Raw genomic sequence first — 17,326 nt, 5'->3', positions numbered from 1 at the left:
CTGAGCCTACTCCAGTCCGATGCTGCGGAGGCCCACCTGGTCGGCGTTCGAGCCGGAAGCACAATTATCCTTGCCTGGGAAAGGGAGGTTGGAGAATTAAAAGAGGTATTGCCGGGATACTTGCTACTGCAGCGACAACTCACACATTGAAGTAATTATCCGGACAAACCCCTCTTTGCCGACTTCTTGAGGAACTGGGCGAGCCGCCATCTTAGATTGGGGACATTTGCGTGGCCGTTGGAGCTGTGCACGGTAGAACTCGGCCTCCCCGACTCATAATGCCTGCACTCCTGACCAGACGGGAAACCTTGCCTTGAGCGCACAATCCTCCAGACCGGCGGTGCTGCAGACTCCCGCACTGCGTTCGCGGGGGTGAGCCACGCCGCCACTGCGAGACCCGGGAGTGCCTGGGGTGCCTAAACTGTAATGGCGCCAATGTACTGCATTGTGAGGAGAACTCCAATTTAACTCGCATGACTAAGTGCGGTCGAAGAACGGCAGAGCGGGCATGGAACGAGTTCGTTCCCCAGACACCTGAGGTTGGCCCCAGACACCTACACACACTTGCGCCCACACGGGATTGCGCTTTACAGTCTGTGAAAACTCACTGTTGAGCTGTGAGGTGCTGCTGAACTTGACGCTACGGAAGGCCACTGCGAGATTTCTCCCGCTCGAAGCTAACTCCTCAGGGGCTGGACCCCGCTGACACCGCACTTTGGGGCGACCACTATTCTGGGTGTGCACTGCGCCACGGCCTAACTAATTCACTTACTGTCTTGACATGCTAACCGCAACTGCAGAAATTACGTGTAGGACACTTGCCCTCTACTGACGCCTACAGTTGAACTTACACGGCATCCAGGGCCCGACAGACCCTCTGTGAAGACCGCGGGTGTGTGCGCGGACGGCGCCCCACTTGTGCACACAAGATGGGTAAGGGTGACCCTCGCCAACCTAAACTCACGTATGAGCAACGACGACAGACTAAACAGCACGACCCGGAGGCTGCGGAGACGAACTCGCAAGGGGACAACCAAGACATTGATGTCAAGGCGCTGCTGCTAGAAGTGCACTCGAGCCTTAAAAGCATAGACACTAAGCTTGATACCATGACGTCCCAGCTAGAGACTGTAACGGCCCAGGTTGGCACCCATGAGACGCGGCTGGACTGCCTGGAGAATCGGAACACAGAATGCTGCGAATTCCAACAGGAAACCAAAAAGCACATCACTAACATGGAGAAGGAGATTGAGATGCTACGCGCAAAGGCGGACGACTTGGAAGCGCGCTCTCGGAGATGCAATGTCCGCATAACCGGCATTCCGGAGACTACAGCCATTGGGAAAATGGAGGTGTTCATCACTGAGTTGCTACATGAACTCTTTGACCCAAATCTGTCGCAGGTATTCACTGTTGAGAGAGCACATAGGGCGCTGGGTAAAAAACCGCCAGTGGGATCGACGCCACGACCTATCCTTGTAAAATTGCTCAATTTCCAGGACAGGGATTTGATACTGCGCCTTGCACGAGAGAAGGGGAAGATAGCACATAAAGGTAATACTATCTCATTTTGCCCCGACTTCACCCCCCTAGTACAGGCAGCACGCAAGGAGTTTCTACCGGCTAAACGACTGTTGTTTCAAGCGGAGATCCCATACTCTCTTTTATACCCTGCGAAACTGCGGGTGGTACATGAAGGCACCACGCATTATTTCACTGACGCTCAATCCGCTCTAAAATTTGCGAAACATATATGTGTTGCCAGGTCAAAGAGGAAATCAGCGCAGCCGGGGGATGCAGAGAATCGCCTGAGTGACAATGATTGACCCTAACAGGTTCATATTTGTTATGGCACTTCTGTATTGATTACATTGTACTGCCTCTCTGGCGGGCTCTCCCTTTCTATGCTTTGTAATGTCCCATTGAGCTCTAGAACTGAACAGGCAATGCAACGGGATTGTTTGGGCTCACATTGCCATATATGTTGTTTTTGGCAGTCAGCCTCGTAGGTGTGATTACAAGTTTTTATTACATCTGCATATACAGTGCCAGCAAACTAGACTGAGATAGCACAGACACCCTGTGCGAGCAGGGGTGTATGCTCGAGATACCACGCCTCTCAGGGGTGTCTCCCATTGTTTGCAACTGTTGGTTGTTCTTACGATATGTATAATTCGGGGGGGGGGAATTTCTCACAACCTGATTGGGGGGTTGGTGTGGGCAGGGGGAGGTGGGGATGTTGGGATGTTTGGCACTTGATCAGTACTATAATGCATGGCTTAATGAACAAGTTACTTACCTTCGGTAACGATATATCTGTAAGAAACAGTAGTTAGTATTAGATTCCTTACCTTAGAATATCCCCAGGCGTCAGTCTGGATCCGGAAACTTTTGCGTAGCAGTACCCCTGCGCGTCGGTAGGCGTCGTCTGCAGGCGTCCCCTGCGGCTCCGCGTCGTCGGCGTCGTGCGCCGTGATGACGTCGCTGGAGTATATAGACGCCGCCTCCGCGCGCTGACGTCAGTTCTTTGCACACAGCTTTTCCGCGCCAGAACACGCAGAGCCATGTGAGAACCAACACTGGTGCCATTTGAAACTAGGGCCCTGAAAGGGATGTCCTTAACCCTAGGTATCAGTTCGCAGAACGGGGAGGATGGGCGGGGCGGTAAGGAATCTAATACTAACTACTGTTTCTTACAGATATATCGTTACCGAAGGTAAGTAACTTGTTCATCTGAAAGAAACAGGTTAGTATTAGATTCCTTACCTTAAAATAGATACCCCAGCAATACCAACCCCGGTGGTGGGTCTGCGAACCAATACAACCTACACCAGAAAGTCCTGGAGGACCGAACGGCCAAAGAAGCCATCCCTCCGGACTTGACTGTCCAGGCAGTAGTGCCTCGCAAAGGTGTGCAGCGAGGCCCACGTGGCCGCCTGGCAAATGTCCTGCAAAGGGACTCCCCGGCCCAGGGCAGTAGTAGCCGCCGTGGCCCGAGTGGAATGGGCCCTCAGCCCAACAGGAGGCTCCTTCCGAGCCAAAGAGTAGCATGCTTTGATGCACAGGACGACCCACCGAGAGATGGTCCGTTTCTGTACCGCCCTTCCCTTCTTCTCACCCACGTAGCCAACAAACAGTTGGTCATCCACCCGGAACTGGCGTGTGCGATCCATATAGAATGAAAGCGCACGTTTTGGGTCCAGACGATGGAGCCGCTCTTCATCCTTTGAAGGATGCGGAGGCGGGAAGAAGGAGGGCAAGGTGATGGACTGCCCAATGTGAAAAGCAGAGACTACCTTGGGCAGGAAAGAAGGTCTAGTCCGAAGAACCACCTTATCCGGATGAACAGACAAGAAAGGAGGTTGAATAGAAAGAGCCTGGAGCTCACTCACTCTCCTGGCAGAGGTGATGGCTACCAGGAAGGCCGTCTTTAAGGTGAGAAGACGGAGAGGACAGGAATGAAGGGGCTCAAAGGGAGCGCACATCAGGAAAGTCAAAACCAGGTTCAAGTCCCACTGAGGCATCACGAACGGAGTTGGAGGATACATGTGCGTGATGCCCTTTAAGAATCTTAACACAATAGGGGACTTGAACAAAGATGGCTGATCAGGTAGCCTCAAGAAGGCGGAAAGGGCAGAAAGATAGCCCTTGATAGTGCCCAGAGCAGAGCCCTGCTGGGCAAGGGAAAGGAGGAAGAGGAGAACCTCAGACAGAGGGGCAGAAAGGGGATCCACAGCCTTTGCCGTGCACCATGCCACAAACCTGTTCCACCGGCAGGCGTATACCGACTTTGTGGAGGGACGCCTGGCTGCCAGAATGACATCACAGACTTCAGGAGGCAAGTCAAATGGCCTCAACTGTCGCCGCTCAATCTCCACGCATGGAGGTGGAGACTGGACAGGTTCGGGTGGAGGACCGTCCCCTGCTGCTGCGACAGAAGGTCCTCCTGAAGGGGCAGGCGGATCGAGGGACCGACTGTCATGCTGAGTAGCTCGGGATACCAGTACCTTCGAGCCCAGTCCGGAGCCACAAGGATAACTTGGGCCCGGTCGCGCCTGATCTTCTTCAGCACTCTGGGCAGAAGTGGTATAGGCGGAAAGGCGTACAACAGACCGCAACTCCACTCGCGCCGAAAGGCGTCGCCGAGCGAGTGCCGTCTTGGAAACTCCAACGCGCAGAACTGATGACATTGCGCGTTCTCTTCTGTGGCGAATAGATCTAACCAAGGCTCTCCCCATTGCTGAAAGAGGCCTCTCGCCACATCCGAGTTCAGACGCCATTCGTGATCCACCGAGCACCGACGGCTGAGTTCGTCCGCCCTGGCGTTCAGAGAACCTGCCAGGTGTTGAACCGTCAGAGTCACGCCCTGACGTTCCAGCCATTGCCAGAGGCGCAGAGCCTCCTGGCAAAGGGTCCACGACCCCACACCGCCCTGTTTGTTGCAGTACCACATGGCGGTGGTGTTGTCCGTGAACACCTGCACTACACTCCCGTTGACAAAGGGGAGGAATGCCTTCAGTGCCAGGCGAATCGCCCGCAGCTCCAACATGTTGATATGGAGCCGGGACTCCGCCGGAGACCAGAGGCCTCTGATCTCCGCCTCTCCCAAGTGGCCACCCCAGCCTTGGAGGGACGCGTCCGTCACAACCACGTGCTCCGGTTGGGGAAGGGAGAGGGATCTGCCCCTGACCCAATCGCGGTCCGTAAGCCACCACTGCAACTGTCTCGCAGTGCCCTCCGAGATCAGGACATGGTCGGATAGGTTGCCCTGATGCTGGGCCCACTGAAACTTCAGGTCCCACTGCAGAGCCCGCATCCGCCATCGTGCGTGATGCACCAGAAGGATGCAGGAGGCCATCAGCCCCAGAAGCCGCAGCGTCAACCTGACCGAAACCCGGGCTAACGGCTGAAAGATGGGAATCAGAGCCTGAATATCCCGGACCCGCCGTTCCGGAGGATAAACCCGAAACTGCGCCGAGTCGAGAACCGCTCCGATGAAAAGGAGCTTTTGAGAGGGACACAGGTGTGATTTCGGCACATTGATGGAAAACCCCAGCTCGTGCAGGAGGTCTGCCGTCATCTGAAGGTGGTGGACGACTGTCTGGGGCGAGCCCGCCTTCAACAGCCAGTCGTCGAGGTAGGGGAAGACTGAAACCCCTAACCGGCGCAGATGAGCTGCGACCACCGCCATCACTTTCGTGAACACCCGTGGGGCGCTGGTAAGGCCGAATGGGAGCACGATAAACTGAAAGTGCTCGTGGCCTACCGTGAACCGCAGGTAACGCCGGTGGGCCGGCAGGACGGGGATGTGAAAATACGCATCCTGCAAGTCCAACGCTACCAACCAGTCTTGTGGGTCTAGAGCAGCCAAGACCTGAGCCAAAGTCAACATCTTGAACTTCTCCTTCCGGAGGAAGCCGTTGACGTTCCGAAGATCCAAGATAGGACGCAGGCCTCCCTTGTCCTTCTTGGGTACCAGAAAGTAGTGGGAGTAGCAACCACACCCTACTTCTGGCCCAGGAACGCGCTCGATGGCCCCCTTGGCCAAGAGGGCCGTAACTTCCTCCTGCAGAAGTGTCAAGTGGTCCCCCGACACACGGTGGTTCTGCGGTGGCATGGCTGGAGGAGTGGACTCGAAGGGGAGGGCATAGCCCCTTCGGACAAGCTGCAGCACCCACCTGTCCGATGTTATCGCGCGCCAGCGGGAGTGGTGATGGCGAACCCTGCCACCCACTGGCGTCACGTGAGCCCGAAAACTCGGACTAGGAAGGCTTGGATGCAGCAGCGGAGGGAGGCGTGGACTGACCACGCCGCTGGCCTCTACCGCCACCACGGCGGAAACCACGGCCGCCACCGCGCTGGGGAGCGTTCTGCGTCGCGTGGCTGGCAGCACGTGTGGGACCTCCCCTCCCTTGGCCACGAAAGGGCCGAAACGAACCCGTCTGCTGGCGCTGGGTCGAAAGACCCAAGGACTTGGCCGTGACCCTTGAGTCCTTGAAGCGCTCCAGCGCGTGGTCCGCTTTGTCACCAAACAGGCGACTGCCATCAAATGGCATGTCCATGAGTGAATTTTGGACGTCTGGCGAGAAGTTGGCAGATCTCAGCCAAGCATGGCGACGAATCGCCACCGTTGTGGACATCGCCCGTCCCAACGAGTCGGTCGTGTCGAGACCACAACGGATCGAGTACCGCGCCGCATCCCGGCCTTCAACTAAGGCCCGGGTGAGCTTGTCCCGCACCTCCTGGGGACATTGCGGCAGACACTCCTCGACCGTATCCCACAGGGAGTGGGTGTAGCGGCCCAGGAGGCACGCGGTATTACAAGACCGCAGTCCAGCGCTCAAAGAGGAAAAGACCTTTTTACCAAATTGGTCATACCGCTTTGATTCCCTATCGGGCGGAGCCGACGGAAACGTGGACTGCGAAGTGGAGGCCTGGATCACCAGACTCTCCGGGGAGGGATGGGTGGATAAAAAGGCAGGGTCGTCCGAGCATGGACGGTGACGCCTTGCGACATTCCGGTCAACCGGCGCACCAGAAGCGGGCCTGGACCAGGTGCCCAAAAGGACATCCGACAGGGCCTCATTAAACGGCAGCAGAGGCTCCTGGGGGCATGACTGCGGTTTAAACACTTCGGTCAGAATGTTCGGTTTGACCTTCGCGACGGGGAGCTCAAGGTGCAAGGCCTTGGCAGCCCTCATCAGGACCACCGAATAGGCAGCACCTGCCTCAGACGCCACAGGGGACGGAGAGACAAACCCAGGGTTGGGCGACTCGTCCAGGCCACTGGCATCACCCAGATCACCTACCCAGTCCACATCATACTGGCAGGCACGGGATAAAGGGTCCTCAGACCCCTCCCAACCCTCTCCATACTCATCGTCATCATACCCATATTCTGGGTCGACGATATAGACATCGGGGTCAACGGGCCCCATCGGCGTCGGATCCGGCGTCGGCCGACGCCGGTCCGACTCCGCGTCCGGAGTCGGGGAGGAAAGGGGGGTGGCGCCGCGCGGCGCCGGTGCCGGGGACCCGACGCCGGCCGGAGCCGACGGCGGAGTCGCTGCACCACGCGGGGGCGGTACCACGGGTTGGCCCACAGGAACCGACGCCGGAGAGGCCGGGAGACCAGCCGGCGACGAACCAGAGGGAACCAGCGGCGCCGGGGCCGGAGCCACCGGCGGCGCCGGGGCAGGAGCACCCGAACCGCTCGGGCCCCCAGACGGGACCGACGGGCCCGCAGGCGCCGAAGGCCCCGCCGGAGGAGACCTCGCCCTCATAGCAATGAGGAAGGCCTCGATCTCCTCACGCGACGCGCCTTCCCCAGGGACCGACGGGTATGGGGTAGACGGCGTCGGCGACCCACGCGGGGCCGCGGGGGTGGGGCCACCCGAGCCCCCGGCCGCATCACGCGGGCGTCGGGGGGAGTCGGGGGTGCGATGGCGACGCCCCGACTTCTTGTGCTTACCTGACGAGCCGGAGGAATGGTGGCGACTCCCGGAGCGCCCATGGCGGCTCCGCGATCGTTCCCTCGACCGCTCCCTCGACCTCCGACCGGACCGGGACCGCTCTCGACGCGGGGCCGACACCCGGAGCTCGAGAAGCTTGCGGGACCGCTCCCGCCTAGCTTTCCCAGTCAAGGCCCGACAGTCGACGCAGGACTCCACGTCGTGGTCCGCGCCCAGACACCGGAGGCAGAGTCGATGGTGGTCGGTGACCGACATCATGCGGTCGCACTCGTCGCAGCTCTTAAACCCAGGCATCCTACCGGCACCGTAGAAAGAATTAGTTTTACAAACACTTGGTCAAAAGACCGGAGTACTGCTCTTCGGATCTGCGCTAACTGGCGCGGAAAAAAGAAGAACTGACGTCAGCGCGCGGAGGCGGCGTCTATATACTCCAGCGACGTCATCACGGCGCACGACGCCGACGACGCGGAGCCGCAGGGGACGCCTGCAGACGACGCCTACCGACGCGCAGGGGTACTGCTACGCAAAAGTTTCCGGATCCAGACTGACGCCTGGGGATATTCTAAGGTAAGGAATCTAATACTAACCTGTTTCTTTCAGATATTTATGTTATTATTGCGCTTAGACTTGCTATGGGTCGTCTAGCTCACGACTGTGAAATGCTACCTGCAGATAAATGGGGGTGACAAAGATATTGACCTGGAACGTCCGAGGATTAAGTGATTGCAGAAAGGCGAGGCTGATGCATAGTTATCTGTTGCGACACAACATCGATATCTGTTTCCTACAGGAGACACATATTAACTCTGCGCCGTCCCCGAGACTTAAACATTCCAGATGGGGCTCCATCTATTCCGCCATATACTCGAACTATGCCCGTGGAGTGGCTATATTAGTGCGCAGAGATATAGACTGGAGAGAACATACAGTGCATAGTGATCCAGATGGTAGATATGTTGTGGTGCACGGGACCCTAATGGGAAAACCACTGGTGCTGGTAGCGGTTTATGGCCCGAATGTTGATGATCCAGACTTCTTCAGATCAGTGTGGGCTCAGATAGTGCCGACGAACTGCTCCACGATCATATGGGGGGGTGACTTCAATACTGTGCTGAATGATTCTTTAGATCGCAAAGGCGCGCCCAGACCGCTGCACCCAAACGCAAGCCAAGCACTAGCTGATATTTTCAAAGAAGGCTCACTACTGGATATATGGAGGGCACGACACCCACACGTTAGGGAGGGAACCTGCATATCGAGTCACCATGCGGCCTGGTCACGGCTGGACTTCTGGTTGGTGTCACAGGATGTTGCTAATTGGACAATAAATGTGTGTAGTCAGGCCAGATCCCTATCAGATCATGCCCCATGCCTTTTGGAACTCCAGATCCCAGGGGTGCCCACTCGCGCCTTCACCTGGCGCCTGCCACCGCATGCGCTGCTTGATTCGGCCTTTACCGAAGAGATTTGAACTGATATCATACACTATTTTGAGACCAACGCGGGCTCTGTTTCCACGGAATCGGTATTGTGGGATGCATTCAAAGTTGTCATAAGGGGGCAATGTATAGCGCGGCAGGCGGGTGTCCTTAAAGCAGTCAGGAACACCTTGAGCCGTTTGGAAAGAGAGCTGAAAGAGATGGAGACACGCTTTTGTGAATGCCCCTCTCCCGAACTGGCTACACAAATAAAGGCTAAACTTTTAGATTTCACAGAGGAGGCGCAGCGGGAATTAAAGTTCCTGGGCAAACAAGCTGAAGCTCGGAGATATGGGGAGGTTGATAGACCAAGCAGAACTCTGGCCCACCTCATTTCAACTACGGCACCAACCACATACATCCACTCTATTATTAATCCTGAAGGTGACGTAATTGTGGGCCAGGAGGAGGTCTTAAAAACATTTGCCTCCTTCTATTCCAATTTGTATAAGTCCAAAGACATGCTGACACTAGACTCCCTTAACACATATTTAGATTCCATAGCCCTGGTATGGTTCAATAATGCTCATCGTCAGTATATGGACCTCCCGGTCACAATCAAAGACATATCTAAGGTCATTAAGGGACTTCCCTTGAATAAAGCCCCGGGGCCAGACCGGCTCACTACGGCATTTTACAAAACCTACGTGGACGAACTTGCTCCGCGCCTACATGCCGTTTTTACTGAAGCACTGGAAGCGCAAATTCTGCCGGAGTCAATGCGAGAGGCCCTAATTATTACGCTTTTAAAACCAGATAAAGATAGCCAGTCGCTCGATTCCTATAGGCCTTTATCCCTCCTTAATGTAGACGTGAAAATTTATGCAAAGATAATAGCTGACAGATTGCAACCATTACTCCCGATGATAGCCCTCCCAGACCAATCCGGTTTCATACCAGGACGAGCGACTTCACATAACCTACGAACTATATTTTCAGTACTGCACTACCTCCACCCTTATGTACAGGCTGCTGTGGTGTTTTTGGACGCCACGAAGGCCTTCGATTCACTTGAATGGCCTTAGCTCTTTCGGATATTGGAACGAATGGGGTTCAGTCCTTTATTTATAAATCTGATACGACTCTTATACACCATGCCCAAGGCGAGAGTGAGAGTAAATGGTCTACTTTCTGAGCCCTTTGACATATCGCGTGGCACGAGACAGGGCTGCCCCCTGTCTCCTTTGTTATTTGCCATTGCAATGGAGCCACTTGCGGCGAGAATTAGACAACACCATACCGCACGGGCATAGGATTTAGCACTCGCAGCCTATTAATCTCCTTATTTGCTGTTGATGTCACCCTATATGTCCTAAATCCCGCCGATAATTTGAATCCCCTACTCCGTGAATTTGTGAAATTCGGAGGGCTGGCTGGTGTGTCCATCAACTGGGCCAAATCAGTTATATTCCCTTTGACAGACAATACTCCAGAGGTTAGCTCTGACTACCCCTTACGCTGGGAAGCGGACACAGTTAAATATCTTGGCATTAGGATCAGTCGTAATATCCAAGACGTATGGTCCTTAAACATTGGGAGAGCGGTGTGCTGGCTCGAGAGCAAGGTGGCCACTTGGACGAAACTCCCTCTGTCTCTGGCAGGGAGGATTGCACTTGCAAAAATTGTGGTACTGCCAAAGTTTCTTTATCTTTTTGTAAACATCCCAATTCCCCTAACTAAACACTTCTTCACCTGTCTGAGATCTTACTTGCTGTCACTGGTCTGGGCTGGAGGTCAGGCTAGAATCTCTTGGGCACTCTTGATGCTGCCGTTGAGACAGGGAGGGCTGGGCGCACCTGACATGCAGCTATATGCGTTATGCGCACAGGCCCAATTTGTACATTTCTGGACCTATCCGACACCCTACCAGCCGCATGTTGCGGTAGAATTAGATTTGGTGGCTCCGCTACCATTGAGTGTTGCTCTCTATCACAAGGCTCCGAGACCCTCGCTATATATTGATACAGCAAATATGCTCCGCTGGGCGTGGCGCGAACTCCAAAAGAGAGCTAAGCTCCCTCTCCTCTATGCGCCGGCGATACTCCGGAGGCGTAACCCTATGCTGCCTTGTTGGCGGAGAGCGGTGGTGAGATCTCACTGAAGGGAGTGCACTTGCGAACCTTTGCTGACTTGTATCCGAATGGCACATTTCAAGAACCATGGGTGGAGGGGGGGGGGGCGGGTGATGGGCCACCCACGTCTTTCAATGACCTATTCACTTACCACAAGCTGAAATCATCCTTCAAAGCGTTCTGGGACCAGTTCCCAGAAGAACCGCCACAATTACATGCCCTGCAAAACGTGTTGGCTAGAGCATCTCCCAAAAAATTGGTGTCTCGCTTGTATAACTATGCAGGAACAAGCCCCTATTGTGGTGCCAACTTCTATGCGAGCATGGAATGCGGAACTGGGTACACCCCTGACGGAAGACCAGTGGTCTTTCTGCTGTAAGCAGCTATTGGAGCTCTCTCCCAATTACAAACTCAGGTTAATACATTTCAAGTTTTTACACAGGTTCTATTGCACGCCAGTTGCTTTGCACCGCATGGGTATAAGAGATGATGCTAGATGCTGGAAGTGTGGTGCGGAGGACGCCTCCTTTCTACACGTGGCTTGGAGCTGCCCTTCCCTCACTGGCTACTGGTCTGACATTTTTAATGTGATAAACCAAATTCTTATGAGAACAGATGATCCTTCCCCACTACTTGGGTTACTGGGTGGTGTAATTGACACGGAACCTAAAAGCCGCAAACTACATGCCTTATTGCTCTTATATGCAAGATGACAGGTGGCTATACGATGGGGACGCAAGACCTTGCCTACATTTACTGCATGGTTAGCGGATGTGACGTATGGACACACGCAACTTGGTCTTTATTGGGAGCTCATGCCCACTGCCTCTCGTCCAAGAGATATATGGGAGCCGTTCCTGCGGTGGATGCGTGATAGGGCACACCCCCCCCGATTCTGGGCAGACTACTCCTGAGCCGCAAGTTGGAGGTACTGGGTAGGATGGTGATATCCTGGGGCATCCGGCGGCACTGTGAAGCATTAATTCCTGGGTGCAATATTGTTTTACGCACCTAAAACTAGATTGATGTTTGATTTTATTCGGATCCAAAACCTGCTGCTGTATGATATCGGACTATATCTGTACCTGAGAATGGATCTTTATGCAATGTCTCCCTATACTGCATTGACCTCACATACCCTGTTTAAGTGCGAATATCGACCGATACTATTACAAATGCATGTTCATTCATGAGGATATGTTTCTTGACTGTACTGACTGTTTGCCTACTTTGTTGTTTGTTTAACTGTTTACATGAAAAATCATATCCTTAACCTATACACTGCAGAGGACGCTTCCGACTTTATAATTTCTAAAAGAATATATGATTACTTATGTAACTGCTATGTGCTTATCCTGCAACTCTAATAAACCTCTTTGTTTTCTTATGGTTTGAAGCAGAAGGGTTCAATTTATATTTTTTATGACGTGTAGGACAATAGCTCCTAGTAAACGGAGAAATACACTCTAAACACTTGGCTACAGCAGTAGACTTTGATTTAGACTTTAGGAAGCCCTAAGAAGTTTGGCCTTCCTTCTCCCTTAATGACTAATTGCATAAGGGCACATAAATGATACGAAGTACTGTTGTAAGAATTAAGAGTTCACTACATATGCTCGAGCTGTGTATCTTTAACAGACAGGTTTTCTGCAAAACGAACCTGTAAGACTAGAGGCCATTTGTAGGTAATCCAAATGTACCAATTCTAAAATACAGAATTTTACAGATTCGGAATTTCAGAATTGGTAAATGGTATGTAGGTATCGATTTGGTATTTACCGATTCGGTAATTCCCATTCATTCCTATGGGCCTGGAGGCCCATAGGAATGAATGGGATGCCATTCACTATTACTGAATCGGTAATAGGGGGTGAATATTCAAGGGTGGCAGGGTGTCACATGGACACCCTGTTGCACCCCTGAATCGTGCATGTGTGCACATGTGGCAGACATACATGCCCTAAGGGCATGTATGTCTGCCACATGGCACTTTTGGAAAAGCACAAATTTGCTTTTTTAAAGGTTTTCGATATTTACCACCAACTTTTAGTTGGTGGTAAATACCGAATCTCTAACTCAGAAATGCACTCACTTGAGTGCTCCCTACATTACGGATTCAGTAATTTACCGAATCGGTATTTTAAGGATTCTGTAATTTACCGATTCGGTGAATTATCGAATCCTTAAATTGGGCCCCTACATCTCAAATGCCTAATAACGGTCGGTAACGGACGAAATTCTGTAATTTCGGCCGTTACCGACTGGTATTGGGCTACCTACATCTGGCCCTAAACCACTTAGTGGGAAAGACTCAAAGAAAAAAGCATCAATCAAAACAACTGTAATAACCGTTGTAGCTCCGGACCCTCATCTTTGAAAGTGTAGAAAGAAATTAACTGACATCATCTGCATCACCATGGATTGTAAAGCTTGTTCAACGGAGCCCAACATGAAGCCAGTGAAAGAACCAGGTGTAAAGCTGAACATTTCCAAATTCAGTATGGATTGCTCGGACACACATCATGGATCTACTCTCCCTTTTCATACAGACTAAGTATTCAAGCTCTGTCCTGAGATGTAATTAATGATTCAGTCACAGTCCTCTTGCTTTCCTTCTGCCTTGCATACTCAAAGGTAAGATTAGGAGGCTGTCCGCAGCATGTAGATTCTCCAGATTCTTCAGCTGCTCATATTACAGATTCTACACCGGTTGGTGCTACGCTACCTGGATCATCACATCCCTTAAAACACTGATGCGCTTTAGCCACTCTTAGTCTAGCAAATACAATAGAAGAGATATCAAAGTTTGGGAAGCCTTGTACGTAGAAAGCATGCCATTGCCTTCCCCTGTGGCCACTACAGGCAGAATCTCAAGCCTGGAGCTGTCAAACACAACTCAGATGTGGTGTCTCCCGGGCTCAAGCAACACTCTAAGGCTAAAGGCAAGAATTCTCACTGGCCTCCAGAAACCCTAAAGTCATTGCCTATTGTTCCCAAATTCTCCTCTGGACTTCAGTACATACTTTGAGCTTAGATAGCAAACCTACTGATCAACTTCACAGGATAACTTGCTCTAATCCCTTTCGCCCATTGGCAATTCTTTCTAAATTCTTAGATCTTAGTGATCAAGATGGACTACAGGCATGGTCTTCAGATGCCTTATCTGCTAACGACCTGGCACCGCATCTCCGAGACTTCCTGAAGGAACAACCAGTATCGGAAATGGATGAACAAAGAGGAATCCTGCGGCACTCAAGCCTCTTTCATCAAATACCATTGACCAAGGCCATTATCTAACAATACACTGAAAAAAGTAAAATCATTAAAAAAAACTCTAATTTGAGCATATATGCTCACTATGCAATTGAATATTTCATCACTAACTGTAAGCATGAGTTGAAAGAGGAAGAGTGTAAGACCTTAAGCCACATAAACCATTAAACTGGAAGAACAAGGATCAACAGAATTGGTTCCAATGCTCCAATTTGCAGACTATTAGTGTCCCAAAAGGTCTTGCATGTTAATATGAAAGCTAAATCTAAAGAGATGATTTCCCATGTGCGCCGCACTAAAATAAAATAAAATATACATATAACTTTATCCACAATACATGCATAGCCTCCCTTTGAGTAATATCACCATGCCAGCGACACATAAAAGCTATCAGCACACAAATATCCAACATCCCGAGAATATGCCTCATACAAGCTTAATATAGAGTATACCACTCTAAGATGGCACCCATAGTAACAACAAAAACTTGCCAATCAATCCAGTGATTAAACAACTAATGCCCCACCCAGAAGTAGGCTATTCCTATAAAAGGAGACAGGGCTTTCACTTCTCCACCAGCGAAGTCAGCGAGCGGCACACAGGTAACACAGCCCAGATGCATAGATAGAACCATGAGTAACTAAGATGTAAGTTCGGTCCAGGACAGATCCTGCATATGGCTGCATCCCCTCCCTTCATTTGAAAAAACAGCTGTGGGTTATACCTTAGAGCCCTAGGAAGCCCTCTAAAATGTCACATGTGGTTTTCGGTTTTCTTTTTTATTACAGCTCTCAAGTGACCCTCACTGATCTCATGGGATCCTACCCTATCTACTAAGGGGTGAGATATATTATCTATGTATTTGTGCATATAAACACAGCGTCTCGAGGTTGGCCATCAATGGTGGGGCCCGACGGTATTAATTACCTAGATTTAAAAGGTTCACAAGCCTACTGGGTAATAGAACCTTTTCACTTTTAAATTTTGATTTTATTCATACGATTCATGTCTACTTGATAAAACCAGGGCAAGTTTACAAATAAAAATACTATTCTCTCAGCACAAATCATTAATCTTATGTGTCTGTCTGTCTCTTAGCTATAACTTCCCTTTTAATAATTTCTAGAATGATCACAGCACTTTTAGCTCACATATATAAAACGTGACAGTTAGCAGTAATGATCACGCTACAAATTACAAGCACCTGGCCTTCCAATGGAGAACCGAGACTTTCTTAAAACTTCCATTGGTATAGATACCCTAATGGTAAACTACATCTTTGTTTCTTGACTCTTGTCGTTTCAGAAGTTCTACTCCCTTCATTTATACGGGGGCACCGACATTTTCGGGCCACTGTTTATACAACTCTCTCACTCGGTCCTGACGAAGCGCCCTGGATCTCCCCCTGAGACCATTAAAGCACGAAACATGTTGACCAGAACATATGCCCACTAGAGACATATAGTTACCCAGCTATCAAGGGACATAATTCCCCTTAAAGCAACACCATACACTTTGTTTTAATAATGACAGAGGGATCACCTTCATAAAAATGAATCACTCGCCCTCCAGCCATTTTTTAAAACACCTTCTAGGACTTCACTGCCACTTACACCCATACGGCTTCATCAAAAGATCTCAGAAAAAGAGACCCTTCGAGGGGCCTGTAGGGCATTGCAGCGCTGGCCCGACGAGGAGCAAAAGTCCAATGATGAAGCATGACATCCTTCGGGGTGTGTGAGGGCATCAAGATGAGGACACACTGCCCCCCATCATTAGAGTAGGACACAACGAGAGTAGTTCTTTCTTCCCTTCTTTTTTCTCCCTCTACTTAGGAACGGTGACTCCCTTTTGGTATACGTTTAACTTACGGAGAACGGGTCAGCGGAGCTGTTGAATAGCTCCTAGAGTCGCCCTCTCTTAATAAATAGGCCATTTTAACTTAACCTTCAAAATGTAATATATCTGATTCTACTGATGTGATTTTATGTGGTTCTCGTATCATTTTATTCCTTAAAGTTTGCTCGATATTTCTAAATTGGTTTGTAAATTTTCTTGAGTTTTCACTTTATTACTGTTTGTTTGCTGCATAAATACTTTACACGTTGTCTCTAAGTTAAGCCTCACTGCTTTTGGGCCAAGCTACCAAAAGGTTAGGCACAGGTTAATTTAGTGACTTTTGTGGTCAACCCTGACAAGGATTGCGGTTGTAGCTAGGCTAGGGTTTTCACCTCCCTTCAACCAATTACTCAATTTCTCACACTTATCATTACCAACTCTTTGAAATATACACAGAATGCCCTTTACAATGTCGTACCCATACCCACAGGACGGGTGGCTTGGAGTACAATTTTACCAAGCAGCTATGCCTTGCCTCCTAGTGGAGTGGTCCCTGGAACAAAACGAAAAACAATGGTGCTTTACATCAAGTGACTGAAAGCCACATTTGGAAAGGGCTGGCTGCGTTGGGACCAAATGCTGTTGGGCCTATACTCCTCTCCAGTCACTAGCTTCACATTGAAAAAGGAGCAATAAAACATGGCCTCAGGACTTAGCCGTTATTATTATTTGAGGGAGAGGATATATTGACCTTTAAACAAATAAAAACGGAATGGGTTCTACCAGAGATAGAGGGCCCGATTCACAGAAGTAATCTGAGACAAAATTCTAAATTTACTACTTTTGGTATTCACAGAAGGCACTGAGTAGTAGTAAAGTTAGGATTTTGTCCTGAGTCTGTCTTAAGTCTGTCTTAAGTCAAACTTAAGACATAATCCTAACTTTACTACTACTAAATGCCTTCTGTGAATACCAAAAGTAGTAAGTTTAGGATTTTGTCTCAGATTAGTTCTGTGAATCGGCCCGGGAGAGAAATTGTTTTTCTATATTTTTAACATGGTCAGTTGCAGATACTGGCTTAGGCAATGCTGGTATATTTTGTAAGCCTCTGGCACTGACAAAGCAAATAGGGTCTACAACCATGGTGTAGGAGCTGGTGGTGGGGAAGGAAGACAATTTATTTTTAAAAAGT

At 50.7% G+C, this 17,326-nt stretch overlaps 1 protein-coding gene across 2 annotated transcripts in view; it reads right to left on the bottom strand.

Annotated features, from left to right (window-relative positions):
- SEC31B (SEC31 homolog B, COPII component) overlaps window positions 1–17,326 on the bottom strand; it is a 1,031,933-nt gene that overhangs the window by 201,834 nt on the left and 812,773 nt on the right. The window lies entirely within an intron of this gene.

Source organism: Lissotriton helveticus, chromosome 5_1 (assembly GCF_964261635.1).
Source record: "Lissotriton helveticus chromosome 5_1, aLisHel1.1, whole genome shotgun sequence".
In the NCBI taxonomy this organism is placed as follows: domain Eukaryota; kingdom Metazoa; phylum Chordata; class Amphibia; order Caudata; family Salamandridae; genus Lissotriton; species Lissotriton helveticus.
This window is presented reverse-complemented; position numbering and strand designations above follow the sequence as displayed.